The sequence below is a fragment of the Rhinopithecus bieti genome, unplaced genomic scaffold (genome assembly GCF_001698545.2).
Source record: "Rhinopithecus bieti isolate Rb0 unplaced genomic scaffold, ASM169854v2 scaffold_5882, whole genome shotgun sequence".
Taxonomy (NCBI): domain Eukaryota; kingdom Metazoa; phylum Chordata; class Mammalia; order Primates; family Cercopithecidae; genus Rhinopithecus; species Rhinopithecus bieti.
In genome coordinates, this window is record NW_016805188.1 from 634,205 (window position 1) to 660,816 (window position 26,612).

Consider the following 26,612-nt stretch of genomic DNA (forward strand, 5'->3'; position numbering starts at 1 on the left):
AATATTATATATATTTTGTTATGTGTGTAGTAATACATAGTAATATATACAGACACAGGATTATTGTACAACAGCTAATGACAGACAACTAAAGCCTAGTTTTAAAAACCTGCTTATACTATGAAATATGAAACACCATTACTGAACTCTTACTTTTCTTCTCATATAGAATAACAGTTAATATTTCATAAAAAAATTAAAGACTCAAGAGAAAAAGAGGAAAAAGAAGTTGCTAGATTTTACTTCTAAATGTATATACTTTCATACATATGTGTTTCTACAAAAGAAATATTTAATATTGGTTAATCTTTATGCAATCTTAATATGTAACAGCTGAAACCTGAGCAAATAAACTTAAATAGGCTTCATGTTCAAGGGCAGAGTTTCCAAGCTGATAAAAACATTCTGCACACTAGTGGTTGCACCTAGCTCTGAGAAGAACATCAATATAGTTGCAAATGTTTATAGAATAAGCAGAGAAATTCATTCTGCTATAATACACAGTTCAACTTAAAATGTAGTCAATTCCTAAAAGAGGGTAAAAACTCTAAACCTTGAAATGATGCAACAGGAGGTTAGTGGGCTAATTTTGCTTTTGTATACAAAAGTTTGTGAGCATCTAGAAGGAAATATAAAGGGGTCTTCTAAGTTGCTAGTTGTGTATCATGTACAATTTGTGAAAATCTACTCAGTGTACACGAATCATTTGCATAAACTTTTCTGTTTGTATATGTCAATTAAAAGTGGCTCATTTGTTGTTTTGTTTTGTTTTTAGTTTGAGGGGGAAAAAAAATCAAGTTCAGGAAAACTTTATCTGGGACACTAGAACAAACTCCTAAAAGGAAAGCTTAGAGTAACTTTTACAAAATTGGAAACTAGTTGGTAAGACAGTTCCAAGTATATTACTTATTTTAAATAAATATACAAGGGAGGATGTACAATATATTACTTATTTTAAATAAATATACAAGGGGGATGTACAAGAGGTGCACAAAAGCAAATAAAATCAGAAATCATTGTATTTACCTAAAAGAAAATTTCACTGTAACTGTGGCCTTTAAAAATCAGTGTCATCCTTTAATCTGTATTCTAATCATATTATAGCTTTATCTCACATATGGTCTTCATTTGCAACACCTGGAAAGTTTTATATTTGTGCTTTTGCAATTTCAATCACTGATGCCTAAGGCAACTACTCATAAAACTGTAAACACTGCACTTGCCTCTTTCAGTTATAAATAAAGAAGAAAAGTAATTGGATGCTTATGTCACAGGATCCTTGGGGTGTTGCTTTTCCAGCCGGAAAAGCTCTGTGACCGGTGGTGCCTTTGCCCGAGTTTTGCTTGAGCCTGCTGGGTTCAGTCTGCCCACTCTGCCCGGCAGGCTGCACTCACCTCATGCTACCAACCTGGATCCCATGCCTGCTAAGGGTGAGCCACATGCAGAGTGGCGAGGGGTGTGTTGGTGAGCAAACGTGGGGTCCGGTCACTGTGCACAGACAGGTACACTGGCTGCGGCGGGACAGGAAATTCTAGGCGCCAACACGGGTGTCAGCTCCCTGTGAGGCTGCGGCTGGACCAAGCATACTACAAGCAGCTTCCACTGCTGGCACTGGGGAACGTGGTGGCATCCAGAAGCTTGGAGATTATAGGAACCACAGAACCCCAAAGAGGGTGTCACAGCCCTGACTCGGGGAACTCCTAAGTCTGGGCTCCCTGAAGGGCCACAGCTCCTCTCCTTCTCTCTTCTCTCCTACTTGTCACCGCAAGGTGGTGGGCAAGGGGCGTGTTTCAGCCCTGTTTGTGTTACAGCTCTTTTAGTCCCACCATCCCGCGGGTCCCAAGTTCTTCTCCCATGCCCAGGAAGAAAGAGGTACTCGGACAACTGGAGGGTGAATAAGGTGAGGAGGTGGTTCGTTGAGCGACAGTACAGCTCTCAGGAGACCTAAAGTGGATAGCTCTTACCCGCAGGCAGGTACTCCCAACATCTGCTCAGCCCTCAGCTGAGAGGAGACCCACAGTGTGTAGCTCCTCTCTACAGGCAGTTTGTCCTGATGTCTGCTCAGCCCTCAACTGAGAGAACAACAATGGGTAGCTCCTCTCTGCAGGCAGGTCATCCTGGACATCTGCTCTACTCAAGTCTGGCTGAATCTGGGTGATTCCATGGGCTTCAGGTGGATGGAAGTGTGCGCTGACTGGTTTATGGGTGGTCATGGCAGGCTTGCAAAAAGCACCATAAGTTCTCACTTCGGTGGGTAGAACTGGCAGCCCAGCCCGAAGGTGGGGCTTCACTAGGCACCTGTCCCTTTCTGCCCAGGAGCCTGTCTGCCTCCCACCCTTAACCTATGGCCACCAGCACCCAGGCTGTTTGTGACAAGGTGTCTGCAGGTCCACACCAAGCCACCCTCAGTACCCCCTGGCCTTCCTCTTGTGCTCATTTGCACCCAAAGTCCAGACGGGGCCGAGGGAGTAGGAGACTGGCAAGTCAGTGCTGCCCCCAGCACGCGCACACCCGGTCAAGTCATGACAGCACCAGCGCTCAGCCTCAACTTTGCTCTGAAATTGGAGACGGTGCTGGGAGTGGGGAGGAGCCAGGCAGCGGGAGCAGGCATTTCCAAGCTTGCAGGGGCAGGGGGGGCCTTCCCAGGTCCCCAAGAGCACAGGAATGCCAGGTTCGCTGCCACACTTGGGTGGCTGCAGCTGCGCCCGGGAGGGAGGGGATCCGCCCCTCCAACTAGGAAGGGGTGGGACTTCTGCCTGTTTCTGGCTCCTGCTGGCTCCATGGAGCCCGTAGCCCTGCCTAGCCCTGGCCCCACCTCCCCAGCTGCAGGCAGTGTCTCTGCAGCAACCATTTCAGATGGGCCGCAGCTGCCATCACTTACTCCTCAAGAGCAATGGAGAAAAATCTGAAGTTGCACTTACTTAATATTTATGAAACAATCTAAGTTAAATTTTATAGTATTCCTCTTTCTTGTGACCCATTTGTTCTTTTCTCTTCCTATGTTTTTTATGTATTTCACAGGATATTTTGAGACATGAAACAACTTCTTTCAAGTGATTTCCACATCTTCTATCCTTATTCTTTTGAATATTTTCCATTTACTAATACATTTTTAAGACCTTAATCTACTTAAAATTTTGGATTTCCATGTCACGGATAATTATTTAAGAGTAAGACTCTTCTCCATTTTATCCCCCACCACCAACTGATGCCTTGAATTTTCCTGAGACACAGAAAATTGATGAATATTTTAATTAGTAGTTACTTCTCCTTTGAATGTGTAGCAGTTATGAAGCTCTAGGCAAGAACTGGGCTCAAATTTGTCTCCTAAGTGATATATCATCACTCTTAGAAAACGTTTTAAGTAGTAACCTATGACATAAATTAAACTGATTTACAGAAATCATTTACTTGTGGAAAAAAGAAAGGGAAAGTGAAAGGCAGAGTTTGTGTACTGTGGAAAATTACAGATTTCGACATCCATTATCTTTTTCATGAATGCAGCCTTAAAGTCATTGAAGAGAAAAAAAATCCCTGAGTATTTTCTAATGTTGCTGTTTGTTCCAACATTTGCTTCAGATCATACAATCAATCCTTCATTCACTTTGTTTGTGAAACTAGTTACTCATGGTCACTCAATTTCCTTCATATTGAATCCTAACAGAGGCATTGACCAGGACTATTGTTCTCAAAGGTTAAAATACCCCATGAATGACTACATCATTGCCAAAGTATGTCCAGGTCATGGAAACAAACTCAACAACATGGCCAAAGACTCCTGGAGGAGGGAAGGAAGACCTGAATTTTGATCTGGTCTTTCCAACTAACTAAAAGAGAAAACTCAGCCAACTGTCCTATCTTGAGCCTCTGCCCTAGATATAATTTTATAAATAAAAAAGCATTGTCTAATGCAGGTTTTTCTTAGATGTGTTTCAAAGCACTAAATTGTTTCACTAAAATTTTGAGCAATTCTGAGATAGACATCCCCTTCTTGGAGGTTCACAAGGATCATTATTAACACAGTGAAGTTTCTGAGAATTCCTGCAGTTCTGCTTAACTTTGTTCAACCCACACAAAATGTTTTACATGTTTTTGTAACCTAACACCCCTTACCATCTGTGGAGACTTCATTGAGAGTGCTGTACTGGTTATTTTCAAACTACGCTCTCTGGAATTCTTTTAGGGATTGCCAGAAAATGTGGTAAGAAGTGGAGAGCAGGAAGGTGGAAAGGAAGCAGTCAGCAGGCAGGATATTGGGACCCCAAGCCCCAGTTCAACCTTTTTACTCTGGGTGCTCAAAAGATAATATTCTTTAAAGATAATAGATCTTTTAATCTTTAACAGATTTTTAATACATTTAATGAAATCTTTAATCTATTTACTTTGAGGCCTCAAAATATAATATTCTAAAATTCTCTGACTTAGAAATGATTTATTTCTAGTATGAATTATCATGTTGAGTTTTTTATGAGATTTCACAGAAAAGGTCCACAGTGTTTCCAAGACAGGGTGTATTAGTCAGAGTTCTCTGGAGGGACAGAATGAATAAGATATATGAATAAATGAAAGGGCACAATAGGTTCTTGTAGTAGGTTGAATTATTGCTCATGATTATTCATTCCTGTCCAAACCTTGCTGTGCTTTCCTGGAGGCAGAATTTACTTCCTTGCCCCATTGATTGGGGCTTGGCCTTGTGACCCACTTTGGATAGTGGAATGTGAGTGTCTTACATGCTTTTTTTGACCTCTCTTCATGATGAGACAAGCATGCCCCAGCAAGTGGGTACTCATCAGCCAAGGCCCAGGAATTGGAAGACATGTGAAGCCCAGTGAGACCAACAAAACTACAGTCAACCTACAGCCTTCTGGTAACATGAGCAAGAAATTAATGTTTATTGTTTATTGTAATAAACACAGAAAAGTAATAAAAATGTAATGTTTACTGTAAGCCTCTGAAATTTAGGGGTTGTTTGTTGACAGCAGAAGGTGATGGCTACAATTCTAAATCAAATGTCTGCAATATTACCCTTGAATAACTTTAAACTAGAAAATAAGATCCAAAAAAGAAGATGCTGAATTTATTAAGTTTTGTGATTACCTTATATAACTTTTTTTAATGTTCAATAATATTATCTTTTCTCTCTATATACCCAGATACCATTTTTCTCCCTCCAAGGATAAATGTTTTACTCTCCCATGATTCACAAAACAATTAGAAGTTAACAACAATGCCATTAAAATTCATTGTACATAGTTTTCCACCAAGAGAATCAAAGCCAACACTACTTTGGGGTTGAGATTTAATGAGAAAAATTTTAATGTGTATTATCTATGCCTATGATTGTTTATAGACCACTTAATCAGGTCAAAATTAAAACTCAGCTATGCTTAATCAAGTTGTAAATCAAACAAGAGCCTTCTCTACCAATACACATAAAAAGAAGGCCAGAAAAAAAAAGCTATATTTATTTCATCCTAAAAATTAAATCAAAACCACATCTGCTAAAAGCAGGTACACAAGGAATGAGTAAACTTTTGCTTTACTCAAGTTCTTTAGATTTACAGGACAGTTATACAAAAACAGTGTCCCATAATGTATGGAATGACCATGGAATGATTCCACTTAACAGAAAGTACAGTCAGAAAAACACTTAGGAGAAAAGTCTACTAGTAAGGTATCTATCTACTAGGAAATCAATAAGGAAAGGCTTATGAAAGTAATCTATTCTTACTGAGTTAACTATGTGCACAGAAAAGCCATAAAGCCAGGAGCAAAATTATATAAAAACAGTAAGAGATGAAACAGTAGACGGTTAAAATTTTCTAATAATTGAATACTGATAATGAGTGTGATGCTTAGAGTTTGTAATTCCTTTGAAAAATCATGAAAAAAGAATTTGTGATCTACAATGGGAGAAATTTTTCTTACATAATTAAAAATAACATTAACTACTATTTATTAAGCACAGCCAATGGTTAAATGTAATCATGGAAGTACGGCACAGCTATCTCCCATGGGCAAGGACTTCAGGACTAAAACACCAAAAGCAATGGCAACAAAAGCCAAAATTGACAAATGCGATGTAATTAAACTAAACAGCTTCTGGACAGCAAAAGAAACTACCAGCAGAGTGAACAGGCAACCTACAGAATGGGGGAAAATGTTTGCAATCTACCCATCTGACAAAGGGCTAATATCCAGAACCTACAAAGAACTCAAAAAATTTACAAGAGAAAATCAAACAACCCATCAAAAAGTGGGGTGAAGGGACGCATGAACAGACCACTTCTCAAAGAAGACATTTATGCAGCCAACAGGACACATGAAAAATGGTCTTCATCACTGGCCATCAGAGAAATACAAATCAAAACCACAATGAGATACCATCTCTATCAGTTAGAATGGCGATCATTAAAAAGTCAGGGAAACAACAGTGCTGGAGAGGATGTGGAGGAAATAGGAACGACTTTACACTGTTGGTGGGACTGTAAACTTGTTCAACCATTGTGGAAGACAGTATGGCGAATTCTCAAGGATCTAGAACTAGAAATACCATTTGACCCAGCCATCCCATTACTGGGTATATACCCAAAGGATTATTAAATCATGCTGTATAAAAACAATGCACACATATGTTTATTGTGGGCACTATTCACTATAGCAAAGACCTGGAACCAACCCAAATGTCCATCAATAATAGACTGGTATTAAGAAAATGGGGCAATATACACCATGGGAATACTATGCAGCCATAAAAAAGGATGAGTTCATGTATTTTGTAGGAACATAGTATGAAACTGGAAACCATCATTCTCAGCGAAACTATTCGTAAGGACAGAAAACCAAACACCACATTTCTCACTCATAGGTGGGAATTGAACAATGAGGACCACTTGGACACAGGATGGGGAACATCACACACAGGGCCTGTCAGGGGGTGGGAGGAGAGGGAGAGATAGCATTAGGAGGTATAACCTAATGTTAAATGACGAGTTAATGGGTGCAGCACACCAACATGGCACATTGTTTTATTTACATATGTAACACACCTGCACATTGCACACATGTACCCTAGAACTTAAAGTATAATAAAATATAAAAATAATAATAAAGAACCACTGCTAAGATCACAAAAAAAAAAAAAAAAAAAAAAAAAAAAGTGGGCAGATGAAGGAGAGCTTGCTAGATAAATTTGTTAAATGACAGTTAACAGTGATAGTGAGAAATGTTGAGTAAGTACCAATATATACAGGGGCCTGTAGTTCAAATGCCAGAATATGTACACTTATAAGACATTCAAATGATTCAAAAATGCATTTCCTTCAAAGACTCAGTATTTACTTCATTATCACTGTGTTAGTTTTCCAAGGCTACCATAGCAAAATACCACAGACTGGTATTTTCTGGCAATTCTGAGGGCTCTCCATGGCTTGCAGATGGACACCAGTCCCCTGTGTCCTCACATGACCATCTCTTTAAACACATTCATCTCTTATATCTCTGCATATCCTAATTCCCTCTTTTTATAAGACCGCCAGTCAAATTGGATTAGGATCCCAACATAACAGCCTGATCTAACTTTCTTTACCTCAAATTCCTTGTCTCCACATAGTCACATTCTGAGGCATACTAGGAGTTAGGACTTCAATATATGAATTTGGGAAGGAAACAATTCAGTCTTCAGCAATCGCACATTGAGTTGAGTTGACTTTCCTAGTTACTTGTGCATGCTATCAACCAGAGAAAATAAGAGACTATAATCCTTTTATGTTTTTGCATCACTATCTACTTATCCTTCCAACCATATTTCTTGAGGTATTCACTATTAACATTCACAGTTTTACATATTATACATTTCTAGATATCCAGCCTTTTTTCTTTGGTCGACTGGTTGATTGGTGGGCTGTTTTACGTTTTACTCAACAGCAGAAAAAATCAAAATAAAAAAGCAGGCCGTTGAAGCCAAGTGAAACTTTGGAAGAACATCTTTACAATTCTGCAAGTTTATTCCCGAGAGATTTTATAACATTGTGGGACAAGTCTGAAAGCAAAACTTTTCCTCAAAAGTTTTAATATTCTGGACTCCAGATTTACTCTAGACCAGGAAGTCCCTAAGTATTTAAAATAAAATAAAAGAAAGTTACAAACATTTCGTAACATTTAAAAAATATTCTAGATGAAAATGAAATTAAATTTGTTTTCTTTTTTCCCAGGTTCATTTTAAAGTCATTTCTGTAAGATCTTCAACAGCCATACATTTTCCCTTCTGAATTTTTACCTGATTTACATTCATAAGAAACTATGTTCTTGCATGCACTGATTAAATTTCTCAGTTGTCATCTGACATCAATAAATATTTATAACAAACTAGCTAAATAAGCTGCATTAACTGAGCACATATATTTTATTTCTCACAAATTGCAGATCAGGAGCTGTCTTTAATTCAAGCGCCTAATTGGTATGTTTAAGTGTATATTAATATGTGTGCTTATTTGTTGGTTTAGCTTCTTTTAATGAAAATTTACAGTATTGAGAAAAAACACAGCTCTCTATCAAGAGCTATGTATTTAATATATGTGCTTTTCAGTAATACGATATTGGGCACATCTTTTAATCAGTAAAATGGACTAATATGGGATAATAATTTAGAACAGTATCTAAATGGAGGAGAAAACAAGATTGTTCAAATTTACATAATATTTGAGAGAACAGTCTCCCATACTAAGGACATCTTTGTTTAGATAGATTTAATGTTTCTTACTATACTTTTTAAAGTATAATCAAATTCATAAATTTTACACCCCAAATACTCTTTGAAAAGGCCCAAGTTTTTCTGCCTTTGTCTTGCAAATATTCATCTACACTGAGTGTTCTTTTAAACGTTACATATTATATATTTTTATTTGTAGATCAAAGTGCTGAATAAACAATTATCTCTCTAATACACCAATGACATCCTTAAATATAGCTCACTACATTAAAAATCATTCTAGTTCAATGAGAATATCAGCTATCAAACTGAATATCAGTAATAGTTATATTCAGATGAGGGGATCAGAATGTTAACTTTCAAATGGATTACTAGACTATCAAACTCTTCTCCATCATCCTGGAGACACTGGCACATAATACACTTCTTCTCTGAAAAGTGCAGAAAACAAAGTATAGTCATGGTAGGAATTTAAAATGACACATCAAGGAAATATTGATGTTGACCCAAATGTTGCTCTCTTTCTTGAAGACCCAGAAGAACCAATATTTTATGACTCCCAGCTTAGATTGGACCCCCAAGTCTATTAAAATAGTTAAAATGGCAAGTAAAGGGGTAGGCAAGTTGGAGATATGTTTTATTTAATAGTCAACTTCTACATAACATTTGGAACATTGATATCTTGTTGGCGGCTGGGATCTTCATCACGAGGTAAGTATGAGCGCACTGATACCAGGAAGTGTTCCAGCCAGTCTGAAACTATGAGATGAGCAGCTCAGGACAGCTAGAATAAACCCTCACTCTCTGTATAAGACTTACACAACGCAGACATTCTTATCTCAGAATTCCTTCTCTGCCACCTGATGCACTTCTTGACTACTTTGTCTTATCATTAATTTTATGGCTTTATGAAATGTAAATTAATTTTAGTATCAGATTAGGAAAAACGGAAATGAAAATATGGAGTCACATATAGTGCATAAGAGGATCAAATAAGGATACTTTCAGGTAGTTTTTGCCATTGCTTTCTTTCTTGAGTGAGGAGTTGATTGCATTCATAATTGGTTCATGTGTTTCCATTTCACCACTGAAACATTACCAGGTCATCAACGATTCTGCCTTTGGTCAGAAAGCTTCTCCTGCTGTCACTCTTATCTAATCTTATACTGAAAAAATAAATGGCATGTTTTTGGATAAAGCTGGCCTTCTGACTGCATTGGATGGTTGGCAGGAGCTAGAAATGAAACAAGCTATCCAACAACCACATTACTAAGAAGGCAGGCTCCTTTTACAAGATTTATTCCTAATTCTTTTGGGGTTAGAGAGCAAAATGTGATAAGAACGAGGATTGCTTCTGATACCAGTTACACTCTGCTCGCATCTCTCTAGAGCTCTGTCTTTATCTCATGAATTCCCTGAGACCCAACAATCACATTTATGTGGATGGTTCTGGCCCAGCTCCTGCCCTGCCCTCCAGACCAGCACTTCAGCCTCACACTTGACACTTCCACCTGGATGTTCTGCCAACAATGCTGGCCCCAAAGTGTGTGCACCTCTGCCCTCTCTCTGCCTCCCTTTCCCTTGCCTTAATAAATCTCCCTTCTCACTTTTCTATTTCCTGTTGGCCACCATTATCTGTCACCCATCACTGAAGTCATGTATGGGTTCTTCTTTCATTGCCTCCCACCTAGATTCTCTATCAGCCTCCCTTCCAAGTGAAGCTCCTGTTTTTGTGTGTACAGTTATCAAAGTCTCCAGACTCTCCTTGTAGCCATCAGTTCTACCTTTAAGATGTGTCTACCCAGAGCACAGCTGTCATGAACTACCATTGCCCCCACATGGTGCATTTGTACAAATCAAGAAAGGCATCCCATCTTCAAGACACTTGACTTCCATCTGTCAAGAAATTTCTCGTTATATAACACACTTATAATGACTAAAATATGGTCCTATGAAATACAGAAGTCAACAGGGTCACCAGGTGAATGACACTCTCTAAGATTTTGCAGTGAACAATCTGCACACAACACTCAAGGTTGCCCTGTGATCCTGTCATCCCTTAACTCCATACATTAAATGACTCCTTATCACCTGTGAAAATAAGTGCAGACCTGTTAGCCTTGTGAGGAGACGCATCACACTTGACTTCAGCCTGCATCTCCAGTAGCAGCTCCTATGCCTCACCTCCTCACATTCGTCTGCTCCACTCCTCTGGTATACTTTCTCAGGACTCACACTTGCTTGTCATCACACCTTTAATCATCTATCTGCCTGGTACATTCTTCCTCCTTTTTTTCAACCTGTAAGTATTTCACCCATTTTTCAAATGTCATTTCTCCTAGGAAGCCTTACCTTTTCTCTACCCCAAATAGGAAGTGAGCGGCTTCTCCTTTGAATCCACTGTACTTTGTTTATACCTCAGTTACAATATACATAATATATTGCCTTTTATTGTAGTTCCTGGCTCATTTGACTGATGTGTGCCCAGTGGTAAACTCTTTAAAGATTGTGTCTCATTTTATGATTTCTTCAGCACCAAGTTTAAGATTTTATGCAGAATAACTTTTTAATTCACCTAGTTGAACTAAATCTGTAGGTCTCACTCCTAATAAGATGATTGATTATAAGCATTCCTATTCCTTGGGAATCTTATCAAAAAGAAATTTTTTACTTTCTATTCAATTGCCAAAAAAGTGGAATTATAATTATGTTTCTGGTCTTTATATGTGCATTGTATTCCATTTGCTTTATTTCTACAACAACTAGGTAACCTTCCTGGTCTTAGATACATAACCCATAAGATACATGTTCACTGTTGCATTTTGCTTAACCAAGCAGGATTGAATATGATTCTTTCTTTCCTTTGTTTTGTAAAGTTAGTCTATCCTTGATTTTATAGGTCTTCATTTTCCAACATCTTTACTGTGTGAATAAGAAAAATCTTACAAGGAGGGTGAGAGTAGTTTCTCTTTTTTCAACTGCTAGTTTTGAGAGCAGCTCACAAGTAATAATATGACAAGAAGTATTTTTGGTCTTCCACCTGCTGAGACTACCATGCCACTGTGGGTTTTAAAGAGATCAAAATCTCAACTGAGTTAAGAACTTTTAATTCGTTTTATCACTTTGCTGTTAAAACTATACTTAGTGGTAAGAAAAATAATTATTATTTTTATTAGATTTGGATTAATTGATAAATATGTGATAAGTGCATGGCTTTTAAAGATTACAAATGTTTTATGGGACCCATAGATTCCTAGACCTGTGTCAAAAACTAGACCATGGATGGCAATTAAATATGGTAATGATCAATGACACAAGGATATAAATGCAAATGAAGTTGGTAATATTTATATTTTAAAGCCACCTTAAAGCCCCTGTTATGTCATACTTCCTCTAATGAGGGAGATTAACAAATAAACACTGACCTTTGTATTCAATTGCCCTCTGAAATGAAAGCAAAAGAAAAGTTTGCTATTCCTCATAAACTAACTTTCTACCTTTTTATCAAATTCAGAATATAGTTTCCCTTTCTGTTTTGGCTTCCAGGGAAATCAGAGTTAACTGAGATTGAACTCTTATTTTTCAGGCCTGAAAATACATGTAATCCAGATGTTGAGGAACTAACTCATATCATGGTAATTTTAAACCACAGGGATTTAAAGGTCACTTGGTCTAACATTCCCACTCAAACCTGAAATCCCTCTACAGCTTCTCTGACACGTGGCCATTTTAGCTGCACTTGAATGATTCTAGTATATACAGCTCATGATTTCATGAAGGAGTTCTTCCCCCAGGGTTAGTTCTAAAATTCAGAAAGCTTACAACTTACTGAAATTTACCTTTTTCTTTAACTTCCCATTAGTTCTGCCCTCCAGAGCTATACTTAATTTAAAAAAAAAAAAAAAAAAATCCCCTTCACATGACTTTCCTCTTTGAATATTTATTTTAAACTACCTTGCCTTTCCTTAGATTTCAATCCGAGCTCTGCTACTTGCTAGCTGTGAGATCCTGGGAAACTTATTCAACGTCTTCAAGCCTCAGTGTTTCCCTCTGTAACATGGAGATAATAATAGGATCCACTTCATAGGGTTATCTTAAGGATTTTATGAGAAAAAAACTTGTAAAAGTGCTTAACACATTTTCACTACCCCCGTGGCTATCTTAAAGATCTTTTTTCCTCAAATATGTTCTGTTAGTGGCTTATATGGGAAGCCCTGTTTCTCTCAGTTCATCTGCATTCCTCCATTTTTGTTATTATTCGAATTGCTCTTTCGCAATACTTTTTCCACTTCCATAGCAAATAATTAGAATGTGACAGTGATGCTGCCAGATCTCCACAGAGCTAGTGAGCCCTGCTAAACTTACTCAAGTCCCACTTGTCTCCCTGTTGAGGTCTACCTTCTTCTCTGTAGGCCAGAGCTCAGCACAGCGTCAAAGAAAACCGTGTTGGTGATTGCCTACTTCTCTCTTGGAATCTCCCGTTCCTTCACTGTAACCTTTGATCCCCATGCAGAGCTGTAAAATCTGGGCTGCCACGTATACCCTTTCTCATTCAGCTTCTCCCAGGTCTCACCAAATATAAATAAAAAAACTTACCTGCTCTGTGTTATTTTTCATCAGTGCCCTCATCTGACCTGGTATTGGTCATCTAGTCTTGCAAACCAATTGTGCTTGTCAGCTAATAGAAACGCATGGCTTAATTTTTCACCCTAGCAAGAAACAAACAAAAAAATGTTAATTTTAGGCCAACCTTAGAACCTTGACACATCCCTGAAATGACTTTAAGTCTTTGATAACACATGATTTCTTTTTCCTTTTTTTTCCTTCGCTGTAGGTATCTTAACAAGTGCGTGTGTATGTGTGTGTGCATGCATGTGTGCACACAGAGCACTGCAATCTCCTACACCCATTAACAATAAGTGGTATCTTCTTTAGGAAGGCAACAGTGTCAATCTCAGGTAATTGGAAGAGGGTGGCATGAGATGGGCCTCTCAATAAGAACCTTAATAAGGGTATCTTCCCCCAAAATACTTGCATTATCTATGGCTTAGTTCAACCCTAAATACAAATTTATTCATGATCCCATGCTATGAACATACTTATACATAAGAGATATTTCACAAATGCTGTTTTGGGGGGATGAATATTTACTATCAGCATTTGACTTTTAAAAAATTAAGAAATTAACATAAAAGATAAAGAGAAGATTTTCAAATGCCTTAGGGCTAGATGTTGTGAGATTCTCTTTCCACAGTATTTTCTTAATGCTCTCTTAATGCCAGATTTCAAAATGAATCATCCAAGTAAACTAAAAAGACCCTGTAATAGATTTTTCAATCAAAGTCAACAGAAGCACAACTTTCCTAAATATTTCATGTATCCCCCAAAACAGAAAATGACTGCAATTTCTCTAAAAGTTAGGCTATTCTCTGAACATATTCCCTCAATCTTTCCCATTTAGAAGTTGTCCACAATAAATATGAGTTCACTCTTTGAGTATGAACTTATAGTTAACATGTTCAAATTTATTCTGCTCACGCTGGTTGCTGGCTTTTCTTAGAAACGTCTTCTATTGACTTGTTTTCTACTTTCAGAGATGTGGCAAATTTCAGAAAGCCTATATTATAAAAATTTAAATGGAATAAAATGAAAAAATAAATCAGCGACTCAAAGAGTTGTTTCAGCTGTTAAACCAGACACTTTAGGTGTTCTGTGCCATTCACCATAAAGTCACCATTTAAGTTGATCAAATTGATTAAGAAGTTGATAATGGCTAAACCATCACTAAAGTCCATCTTATATTTTCACAAACATCCAACTTTTCACTTATAAAACAAAAAATAACAGATTATTTTCTACAAAAAGAGTTACAGAAACAACACAGACATATCATGAACAAAAGACATTAATGAGATTTCTTTTGTAGAAATTGGCAGCTGGGAGGGAGTAGTGGATAGGAAGGCATGAGCCAATAATAATACTGAACTGCGGCCAACCAGTTAACTAGTTACCTGGGCTTGCAATCTGATATCCTAGGTTGCAAGGATGTTTCTTAAAGTACCCACTAATCTACACATCCTAAAATGTGCCATCATTTTGATGACTATAACAGAGTTTCCCTAAGATATATATTGTCTTGCTCTCTGGAAGCCTCTCTCTACCTCAAGATTTCCTTTCTTTTCCTCTTTGAGACCCATATCATAAGGCTCTGAACAGTTATGCTCCATTCTCAGGGTCATCCCCAAGCTAGCGAGACCTTCTCTCTGACAAGAGTTCACACATTGGTAGTGACTTGCACTGCAGCTATTTTTTTTTTTTTTTTTTTAATCCTTGACAGGTAATGTATTGGAAATATCTTTGGACTGAAAGTCAGCTGTCTTGAGAGTCATATCCACTACACCACTTATTCATTGTTTGATTTTGGACAAATCACTGGACTTCACATATCTTCGTAAGTGTTTAATGAGAATACACTTTGCACAAAATCCAATAAGTAATTATTTAGGGGCTGTTAAAACTAGACATGATCTTGGAGGCTGCACTCCTCTAAACGAGACCTTGTCTCTGCCCTTGAGAAGTTCAGGGTTTAGAAGGAGAGGCAGGTATTTGAATTGGCAAGGAGAATACAGAGCAATAAGTGCCAAGCAGGGGGAGGCCCCAGTGATCTTCCTGGAAAAATGAACATTTCTGAGCATTACTGATAAAAGATATTCCTGGCACTGAAGCTTGTAGCAAAACAGGTATAAAAATACATCAGTTAACATAAAGTCAAAATATACGCAAGGCCAAAAAGTAAGATGAAAATGGTTCGATTATGGCTGCTAGAAGGGTATCCTGTAGATACAAGGCTGCATTTGAATCAATAAAAATGTATTCAAAATTGTGTGAGTGTGTGAGTGTTCAATTTTGGAGACAGGGTCTTTAACTTTCATAAGATTATTTTAAAAATAATTGAATGACCCCAAAATGCTGGGAATCAATGCTTCCTAAGGTAGATACACTTTCAGGGAATTATAAGTGAAATGCTTGGGTGAAAGTGTATGTTTGTGTGTGTATGCATGCATAAATATATGCACATGTCATCTTCTGCCACCAATTTACACGCTCCAAAAATTGTTCACATTTCTATACTTACTATTATAAAATGTCAAGTATGGTAAATGTCTGTACTCTATGGAGTTGCTGAAAGTGTTTTTTGAGATTTCCAAGTTGACTAATATGTAGCTCCCTTTCAAAACACACACAAAAATATTGGCTTGTATAATCACTATCTCAATGAGGAAGAGAAGTGAAATCTTATAAATTACTTACTTAAATATAAGATGGCTATATTGGAGATGTCCAACAACCTTTTATCTTAAAAGGAAATGTGCAAAGAAAAAATAGTGGTTTTTTTTTCTATTACTGATCTAATGTTATTCTTAAGCCACACACTGCTGGATATCAAGAGGAAAAAAATGTGAAGTTTTCCAAGTAAAAGTGTTAAGTTTCTTCTGGTCTAAGGAGTAGTTATACAAGGTTTGCTTGTATAGCAAAGGGCTTTAGAGGGAAGAGTGAAATATATAGAAATTAAAGTGGTATGATACCCGGATTTGCTTTAAAATATTTTGCCAGACTAGGAAGGTGCAGGGGCGGGGAGGGGAGGGCAGAGCAGAATGGGGAGGGCATAGGAGAAAAGAAAAGAAACAAAAAAAAGCTTTTCATAACGAGTTTGTAGCCAGAACATGAGTGTTGTGAAAATTACCACTAAATCAAAGCCAAAACGAGAAAGAAATGACTCATATCAGCATCATAATTAATAGACATGTAGATTAGGGTAAGTCCACCACTACTGGCCATCTGACCTACAAGTGTGGGGTGATCAACAAAAGAACCATTGAAAAGTTTGAGAAGGAGGCTGCTGAGATGGGAGAAGCCTCCTTCAAGTATCTCAGATTTTAAATGAGTGAAACAACGAATTATTGATGTTAACAAAATGGATTCCACTGAGCCTACAGCCTAAATGGATTCCACCCTACAGCCATAAGAGGTAAGAGGGAATCATTAAGGAAGTCAGCATGTACATTACAAAAATTGGCTACAACCCTGACACAGTAGCATGTGTGCCAATTTCTAGTTGGAATGGTGAGAACTTGCTGGAGCCAAGTGCTAACATGCTTTGGTTCAAGGGACAAAAAGTCACCTCTAAAGATGGCAATGTCAGTGAAACCATGCTGCTTTCTTGAAACTCTGCAATGCATCCTACCAACAACTCATCCAACTGACAAGACCTTGAGTCTGCCTCTCCAGGATGTCTACAGAATTGCTGGTATTGGAACTTTCTGCAGCCTGAGTGGAGACTGGGGTTCCCCAACCCAGCACAGTGCTCATCTTTGCTCCAGTCGACGTCACAACCGAAGTAAAGTCTGTTAAAATGCACCATGAAGCTTCGAGTGAAGCTCTTCCTGGGGACAATGTGGGCCTCAACGCCAAGAACATATCTGTCAAAAATGTCTGTCATGGCAATGTTGCTGGTGACAGGAAAAATGACCCATCAGTGGGAGCAACTAGCTTCACTGCTCAGGTGATTATCCTCCACTATCCAGGCCAAATCAGTGCTGGCTATGCCGCTATTCTAGATTGTCAAACAGTTCGCATTGCTTGCAATTTTGCTGAGTTGAGGGGAAAGACTGATCACCATTCTTGTAAGAAGCTGGAAGATGGCCCTACATTCTTGAAATTGGGTGAAGCTGTTGTCACTGAAATTGTTTCTGGCAAACCCAGGTGGGTTGAGAGATTCTCTGACTGTCCTTCTTTGGGTCATTTTGCAGTTTGTCATATGAAACAGATAATTGCTGTGGGTGTCACCAAAGCAGCAAACAAGAGGGCTGCTGGAGGAACCTAGGTCACCAAGTCTGCCCAGAAAGCTCAGAAGGCTAAATGCATATTATCCCTACTCCCTGACACCTCAGTCTTAATCAATGGTGGAAGAACAGTCTCAGAACTATTTCTTTCAACTAGCCATTTAACTTTAATAATAAAAGACCAGTTAATGATAACATTGCCTTGTAAAATCTTCAGAAGGAAAGGAGAATGTTTTGTGAACCATTTTGGTTTCTTTTTCATGAGGCAGTTTTAAGTTATTAGTTTTCAAAATCAGTACATTTTAATAGAAAAAAACAAAATCTGTCACAGAATTTTGAGACCCATTAAGGCAAAGTTTAATGAGGAAAAAAAGAAAGAGAAAAAGAAAGATAGGTTATGTGTCCATGGCAACAAATTGATGATTCTAGAATCAGAATATATGGTAGTTCATTACACTATTTTCTTTAATGTTTTGATGTTTGAAATCTTTATTAAATAATTTTTTTCTTTAAAAGAGTCTGAGCAGAAAATAATTTATTTAAAGTAAATGCTCAGTCTTTCACAGTTCTTTCCTCCTCTGGCATCTGGGCATATGATGCAGTTTATGGGAAATTTTTGTGCTGAGGGACAGGGGGCTTTCACCCCACCCCCTCAGGCCCATGTGTGCTATCTTCTGGGATTTGAGGATTTTGCTTATATCCATGGTTAGGTGGCCTACCAGGGTCACATTGTGTCTGGAATTAGTTCCTTCCAGTGGGTTCTTGGTCTCACTGACATCAAGAGTGAAGCCACGGACCCTCACACTGTTACAGTTCTTAAAGATGGTGTGTCCAGAGCTTGTTCCTTCAGATGTTCAGATGTGTCCAGAGTTCCTCCTGGTGGGTTCATGGTCTTGCTGACTTCAGGAATGAAGCCACTGACCTTTGCAGTGAGTGTTACAGCTCTTAAAGGTGGCACACCCGGAGTCGTTCATTCCTCCCGGTGGGTTCGTGGTCTCACTGGCTTCAGGAGTGAAGCTGCAGACCGCTGCAGTGAGTGTTACAGCTCATAAAGCTAGTGCAGACCCAAAGAGTGAGCAGCAGCAAAATTTATTTTGACTAGAGAAAGAACAAAGCTTCCACATTGCAGAAGAGCAACCAAGGGGATTGCCACTACTGGTTGGGATGGCCAGCTTTCATTCCCTTATTTGGCCCCTCCCATGTCTCACTGATTTGTCCATTTTACAGAGTGCTGATTGGTCCATTTTACAGAGTGCTGATTGGTCCATTTTACAGCATGCTGATTGGTGCATTTTTACAGAGTGCTGATTGGTGAATTTACAATCCTTTAGCTAGACATAAAAGTTCTCCAAGTTCCCATGGACCCAGAAGCCCAGCTGGCTTCACCTCTCAACATCTCAGATGACTTGTTTTGGTGCTGCTAAGTTGTTGCTAGTTGGTCTGGCTCACTGGGCTCTCATGGTGGCACCTGTTATTGTCCTCAGCCATTTGCCACCAGAAGGAAAATCTCTACACTCTTAATCCTGACCTCAGGTCTGAACCACTTCACGTGTCTTACCATCATCTCTAAACCACAATGCCCAACACACAAACACACACACACACTCGTGGAGGTTGGGATAGCAGAGGGAATCTCTGAATGCCTTGCATGTCAGGGTTGGCCATGAGGCACCAGGAACCTCAAGTTTATGCCTCAAAAGCTAGTTCTGCTAATATTGCATCACAGCTCTAAATCATGATGTCTTACTCAAGTAAATGTGTAGGTTGCTCTGGAGGATCTGCCAGGGAAAGCAGACAACCAGCCCTGACACCCTCAGCTTTCCCAATATGCATCTGGATTTGCTATGGCAGCCCCCTCCCCAGCTCCACTGCCATAATATTCAACCCAAAAAAGCCACAAGCAAAGACACTACCCTTCTCTCTACTTCAAATCATTTGTTTAAAAATACATCTTGTATTATCTAACTTTGATTCTAAATATGGAAATTTGCAGAACCCAAATATTGCCCCAATCCTTAGCCCAGGTACATCATTTTGGATAAGTCAGAACCTGAGTGAAAAGGTCACTGCATAATTTTAAGTCTTCTAGTCCCAAGTTCATCCTTCTTTCTATAGTACCTTCTTAAGCATGTCTTTACTAATTTTTTAATCATACTCTAATCCATATTTAATTAACAATGGAGCTGAATGATATTCACAGGTATTTTCTATGTCATAGCCACACTGATCTAAGTTCAGTAACCCTGGGATTAGAGATAGGGATAAGATATTAAATCAGCAATGAGAAGCACCATGAATGAAAATAGATGCTTATTTACTGCAAAGGAATAATGATGCCCTGCACCTCTGCACTCTGAAATAAAAATGGTTACTAGAAAAATGTTTGTATTTTGTACTTAAGCAGAGAACAAATTAAACGTAAGTTCTAAATAGAAGTAATCACAAGGATCCTTTGTATTTCAAGTAAGTCCTTTTTTGTAGGTTCATAGTCATGTAAATTACAAATAAATATATATTGCTGAATTAATTTTATTTCAATTCAAGGTGGGCTATCTTTGGCTATTTTAAATTATATTGGAAAACTTTGGAAAGAACAATAGATTTGACAAAGGAATTCAACTTCAATATATTATCTTTGTATATCTTCTCAAATTAGCAAAATTTATTTTCCTCAGTGTATCTTAATACATAGTTTAAGGCTTTCAGAACTAACAATTTCAGCTATACAAAATTCTATGACTAGTAAATTTGAGTCAGGTACTATAAAAGATCAGTGCAACTTCTTCTTTATCCTTGGACATAATGTATTTTCCACAAAGTTTAGCAACTGAAAGCAAAAGAAAGCTCATCTGTTGTGTTGTCATTTGTTGTGTTGGTTGTTATTTGGCTGTGTCCACAGATCATGGGTTTGCCCATTTTTCATTTTCTATGAGCCCTATCTTCCAAAGGCCTTCTGAAACTTTATTTCAAGATCTGTTTTCAAGATACACTCAGGAACGCACTGATTCAGTATTTCATAGCTCANCTGATTGGTCCATTTTACAGAGTGCTGATTGGTCCATTTTACAGCATGCTGATTGGTGCATTTTACAGAGTGCTGATTGGTGAATTTACAATCCTTTAGCTAGACATAAAAGTTCTCCAAGTTCCCATGGACCCAGAAGCCCAGCTGGCTTCACCTCTCAACATCTCAGATGACTTGTTTTGGTGCTGCTAAGTTGTTGCTAGTTGGTCTGGCTCACTGGGCTCTCATGGTGGCACCTGTTATTGTCCTCAGCCATTTGCCACCAGAAGGAAAATCTCTACACTCTTAATCCTGACCTCAGGTCTGAACCACTTCACGTGTCTTACCATCATCTCTAAACCACAATGCCCAACACACAAACACACACACACACTCGTGGAGGTTGGGATAGCAGAGGGAATCTCTGAATGCCTTGCATGTCAGGGTTGGCCATGAGGCACCAGGAACCTCAAGTTTATGCCTCAAAAGCTAGTTCTGCTAATATTGCATCACAGCTCTAAATCATGATGTCTTACTCAAGTAAATGTGTAGGTTGCTCTGGAGGATCTGCCAGGGAAAGCAGACAACCAGCCCTGACACCCTCAGCTTTCCCAATATGCATCTGGATTTGCTATGGCAGCCCCTCCCCAGCTCCACTGCCATAATATTCAACCCAAAAAAGCCACAAGCAAAGACACTACCCTTCTCTCTACTTCAAATCATTTGTTTAAAATACATCTTGTATTATCTAACTTTGATTCTAAATATGGAAATTTGCAGAACCCAAATATTGCCCCAATCCTTAGCCCAGGTACATCATTTTGGATAAGTCAGAACCTGAGTGAAAAGGTCACTGCATAATTTTAAGTCTTCTAGTCCCAAGTTCATCCTTCTTTCTATAGTACCTTCTTAAGCATGTCTTTACTAATTTTTTAATCATACTCTAATCCATATTTAATTAACAATGGAGCTGAATGATATTCACAGGTATTTTCTATGTCATAGCCACACTGATCTAAGTTCAGTAACCCTGGGATTAGAGATAGGGATAAGATATTAAATCAGCAATGAGAAGCACCATGAATGAAAATAGATGCTTATTTACTGCAAAGGAATAATGATGCCCTGCACCTCTGCACTCTGAAATAAAATGGTTACTAGAAAATGTTTGTATTTTGTACTTAAGCAGAGAACAAATTAAACGTAAGTTCTAAATAGAAGTAATCACAAGGATCCTTTGTATTTCAAGTAAGTCCTTTTTTGTAGGTTCATAGTCATGTAAATTACAAATAAATATATATTGCTGAATTAATTTTATTTCAATTCAAGGTGGGCTATCTTTGGCTATTTTAAATTATATTGGAAAACTTTGGAAAGAACAATAGATTTGACAAAGGAATTCAACTTCAATATATTATCTTTGTATATCTTCTCAAATTAGCAAAATTTATTTTCCTCAGTGTATCTTAATACATAGTTTAAGGCTTTCAGAACTAACAATTTCAGCTATACAAAATTCTATGACTAGTAAATTTGAGTCAGGTACTATAAAAGATCAGTGCAACTTCTTCTTTATCCTTGGACATAATGTATTTTCCACAAAGTTTAGCAACTGAAAGCAAAAGAAAGCTCATCTGTTGTGTTGTCATTTGTTGTGTTGGTTGTTATTTGGCTGTGTCCACAGATCATGGGTTTGCCCATTTTCATTTTCTATGAGCCCTATCTTCCAAAGGCCTTCTGAAACTTTATTTCAAGATCTGTTTTCAAGATACACTCAGGAACGCACTGATTCAGTATTTCATAGCTCATCACTGAATTCCTAAAGATTACGTCCAGTATCTTGAATTCCCTGGGATTTTCTATACCCCACTGAGTTCCATACCTAATGGATCGACTTGCACTCTTATTGTCTTGAAAATATATTAATAGGAGTTTTATATTTTTAAGTCCATTAAACATTCAGATGTCTGCACTCAGAATCTACACCAACCCTTTTCTGATCACTGGTCCAAGGATATAACTTTTATTGGATCAGCAACTCTCCACAGTTCTTCCTATAGTGTTCCTTACCTCAGAAAATGGCAGTGTTGTTCTTCCAGTAGCTCAGTCTGAAAACCTTAGAGATAGCCTCCACTCTTCTCCTTCACTCACACTCCACTTCTAGTCTATCAGTTTTATTTTCAAATACACTTCAAATCTCATCACTGCTTACTACTTTCACTATTCCCATCTGGGTCTAAATCAGCATCATTGCCATGCTAGATTAGTTTCCTAATAGGTCTACATGCTTCCAACTTGAATACCCTTCCATCACTCCCAACACACACACACACACACACACACACACACACACACACAATTATTTATACCACAGTCAAAACGATACTATAAAATACCTTTACTGGCCGGGCGCGGTGGCTCAAGCCTGTAATCCCAGCACTTTGGGAGGCCGAGGCGGGCGGATCACGAGGTCAGGAGATCGACACCCTCCTGGCTAACACGGTGAAACCCCGTCTCTACTAAAATACAAAAAACTAGCCGGGCGCGGTGGCAGGCGCCTGTAGTCCCAGCTACTCGGAGGCTGAGGCGGGAGAATGGCGGGAACCCGGGAGGCGGAGCTTGCAGTGAGCTGAGATCCGGCCACTGCACTCCAGCCCGGGCGACACAGCGAGACTCCGTCTCAAAAAAAAAAAAATAAATAAATAAAATAAAATAAAATACCTTTACTGATTTATGTAGCACACACTTCCATGCATTAGTTTGTGCCAGGAACTGCTCAAAACACTTTACAAATACTAACTATTTTAATACTTATTCTACTCCTATGTAGTGGGAACCATGATTATCCCACTTTACAGGAAAGAAAACAGAGGCATAGAGAAAATAATAATAATTTGCCCAAAGTCACCCAGCTAACAGGTCAGAAAACTGGGACTCAACCCCAGCAGCCTTAGCTCCAGACTGCATTCACTCAGAGCATGTCACTGTCTTGCCTGAGAACACCCATCATCTTCACATCTCACACAGAGTGAAAGTCCGAGTCCCCAAAGGGCTTACTAAAGTTACATGTCACTGGTCTACCTTAGACAAACCATGAATTCTCCCATCTCAGGGTCTTTGATCCATCCCTCTGCCAAGAACACTCGTCTTCCATGTATACATTTGTCTCGCCCTCTCTCTTCCTTCAGATTAGTGAGCAAAGACCAGTGAGGACTTCCTAAATTCACACCTGTGCCTTGCCAAACTTCTTTACTCTGCTTTATTTTTCTCTGGAGCACTTATTACCGCCTAAATATATGCATTTGTCTGTTTGCTTTTGTCTACTCCTCCCCTTGAAGATGTAAACTCTGTGAGGCAAGGGCTTTGTCCTTTGTTCCCTGCTGAATCTCCAGTGCCTAGAATGTAGGAGGCCCTTAATTACCATCTGTTGGACAACTTAAGAATTATTGAACAAATCACAAAGATCAATGTGTAGAAGAAACATTTGTGAAAGAGGAAGTAGGCAATTTTGACTTCACTCTTTCTGTCCTGCCGCTTTGACCCCATGCTATTTAGCCTGACATTTTAACCCTGCTGTTTGCTTTTGCTTCAACAGGACCCACAATAAAGTGATTCAACATATATAGATGATTAGATTTGTAATGCCATGAGCCAACCCTGGATATAAAATAATCCTAAAATATTTGTGGAAGATTATTCACAGTTTTCTTATGGTTTTGATAAAATTTAAATATAACACTTTAAATCACATATAACTATAGTACAACTCCGATGAAAAGCAGTATGGAGAGTTTTCAAAGAACCAAAAACAGAAGTATCATTCAATCCAGAATCCCAACACTGCATATCTACCCAAAAGAGAAAAAAATCATTTTTCCAAAAAGATACCTGCATTCGTATGTTTATCACAGCATTACTATTCATAATAGCAAAGATATGGAATCAACCTAAGTGTCCATCAAAGAATGACTGGATTAAAAAGAAGTGATATATATATATATATACACACACACACACGTATATATATACACACACATCATGAAATACCACTCAGCCATAAAGTATGTCTTTTGTAACAACATGGATGGAACTGAAGGCTGTTATTCTAAGTCAAATAACTCAAACAGAAAACCAGATACCACATGGTCTCACTTATAAGGGGGAGCTAAACAGCTAAACAGGGACATAGACAGTGAAATAGACACAGGAAATTCAGAAAGGTAGGAGGATGGGACAGGGTTTAGGGATGAGAAATTACCTAATGGGTACAATGTACACTATTTGGGGGATGGACACAGCGAAAGCTCAGACTTAACCACTACGCAATATGTTCATGTAACCAAACTGCACTTGTATCCCCTAAACCGTATTTAAATAAACAAATCACATATAATTAATATTGTTAGTAAAAATAATCACAAATATTCTACTCATGGGAAAACTTTTTATATTTTAAAACTGACAAAACCTATATTTCATCAGTATAATTGATACCACGGAGGACGGTGGATCTCCCCAGGGTGGAACACCAGAATCGTCGTCCTCCTCCAGCCTCCCAGGTTCCTCCGCCACCCATCGGAGTCTTCCTTCGGCCGTTCCCGGCCCGGGGCCTCCCAGGTGATGAGGGTCAGTACCCTCTGGCGGGAGCCATGCAGCCGTGACTTCCAGAGCCCTTGGGGCAGCAGACTGGTTGATTCTTCCTAATCCTTTGATGAAAACTGTGACACAAGATGGCCGCAAATAAGCCCAAGGGTCAGAACTCTTTGGCCTTACACAAGGTCATCATGGTGGATAGCGGCAGTGTGGGCAAGTCAGCTCCGACTCTATGTGTCCAGAGTTGGTTCCTTCCTGTGGGTTCCTAGTATCTCTGACTTCAAGAACGAAGCTGCCGACCTTGGCTGTGAGTGTTACAACTCTTAAAGGTGGCACAGACCTGAAGAATGAGCTGCAGCAAGATTTATTGTGAAGAGCAAAAGAACAAAACTTCCATAGAGCAGAAGACAACCCACGCAGGTTGCCGCTGCTAGAAGGAGTGGCCAGCTTTTATTCCCTTATTTGTCCCCTCCCATGTCCTCCTGATTGGTCCATTTTACAGAGTGCTGATTGGTCCATTTTACAACCTCTATCTTGCTACACAGTGCTGATTGGTGCAGTTTACAAACCTCTAGCTAGCTACAGAGTGCTGATTGGTGGGTTTTTACAGAGCACTGATTGGTGCATTTTACAAACTTCTTGTAAGACAGAAAAGTTCTCCAAGTCCCCACTTGACCGAGGAAGCCCAGCTGGCTTCACCTATCATCTACAGTTCATGTACAATGAGTTTGTGGAGGAATATGAGCCTATTAAAGCAGACAGCTATCAGAAGGGAGCTCGGGATGGGGAAGAAGTACAGATCTATATAGTAGATACAGCTGGGCAGGAGGACTACGCTGCAATTAAAGACAACTACTTCCTCTGTGTCTTCTCTGTTACAGAAATGGAATCCTTTGCAGCTACAGTTGGCTTTGGGAACAGATTTAAGAGTAAAAGAAGATGTGATTATTCCATTTCTACTGGTTGCTAACAAATCAGATTTAGAAGATAAAAGGCGGGTTTCCATAGAAGAGGCAAAAAACAGAGCTGACTAGTGGAGTGTTAACTATGTGGAAACATCTGCTAAAACACGAGCTAATGTTGACAAGATATTTTTTGACTTAATGAGAGAAATTCAAGTGTGAAAGATGGAAGACAGCAAAGAAAAGAGTGGAAAAAGAAGAGGAAAAGTTTAGCCAAAACAATCAGAAAAAGATGCTGCATTTTATAATCAAATCTCTCTTATCTTGACTATACTAATAAATATAATTTATAAGTATTGCCACTGAAGGCTCAACTGATTGAAATTACTTTAACGTTTTGGTAACTGTTGTATATCACTGAAAGCATGAATTGGAACTGCAGGGAAATTCAAATTTACTTAAAAAAGAAATTAATGTGGCTTCACCAAGAAGCAAAGTTCAACTTATTTAGTAATTGCCAACAATTATCATGGTCCTGAATGTAGTGTGTGAGCTTGTTT

At 38.6% G+C, this 26,612-nt stretch overlaps 2 pseudogenes; both read left to right on the forward strand.

The window, feature by feature from the left end:
* LOC108529303 (elongation factor 1-alpha 1-like) overlaps positions 1-17,828 on the forward strand; it is a 121,703-nt pseudogene extending 103,875 nt beyond the window's left edge.
* Positions 17,829-25,287: 7,459 nt separating this feature from the next.
* On the forward strand, positions 25,288-26,360 carry LOC108529314 (ras-related protein Ral-A-like; annotated as a pseudogene).
* The last annotated feature ends 252 nt before the right edge of the window (positions 26,361-26,612 follow it).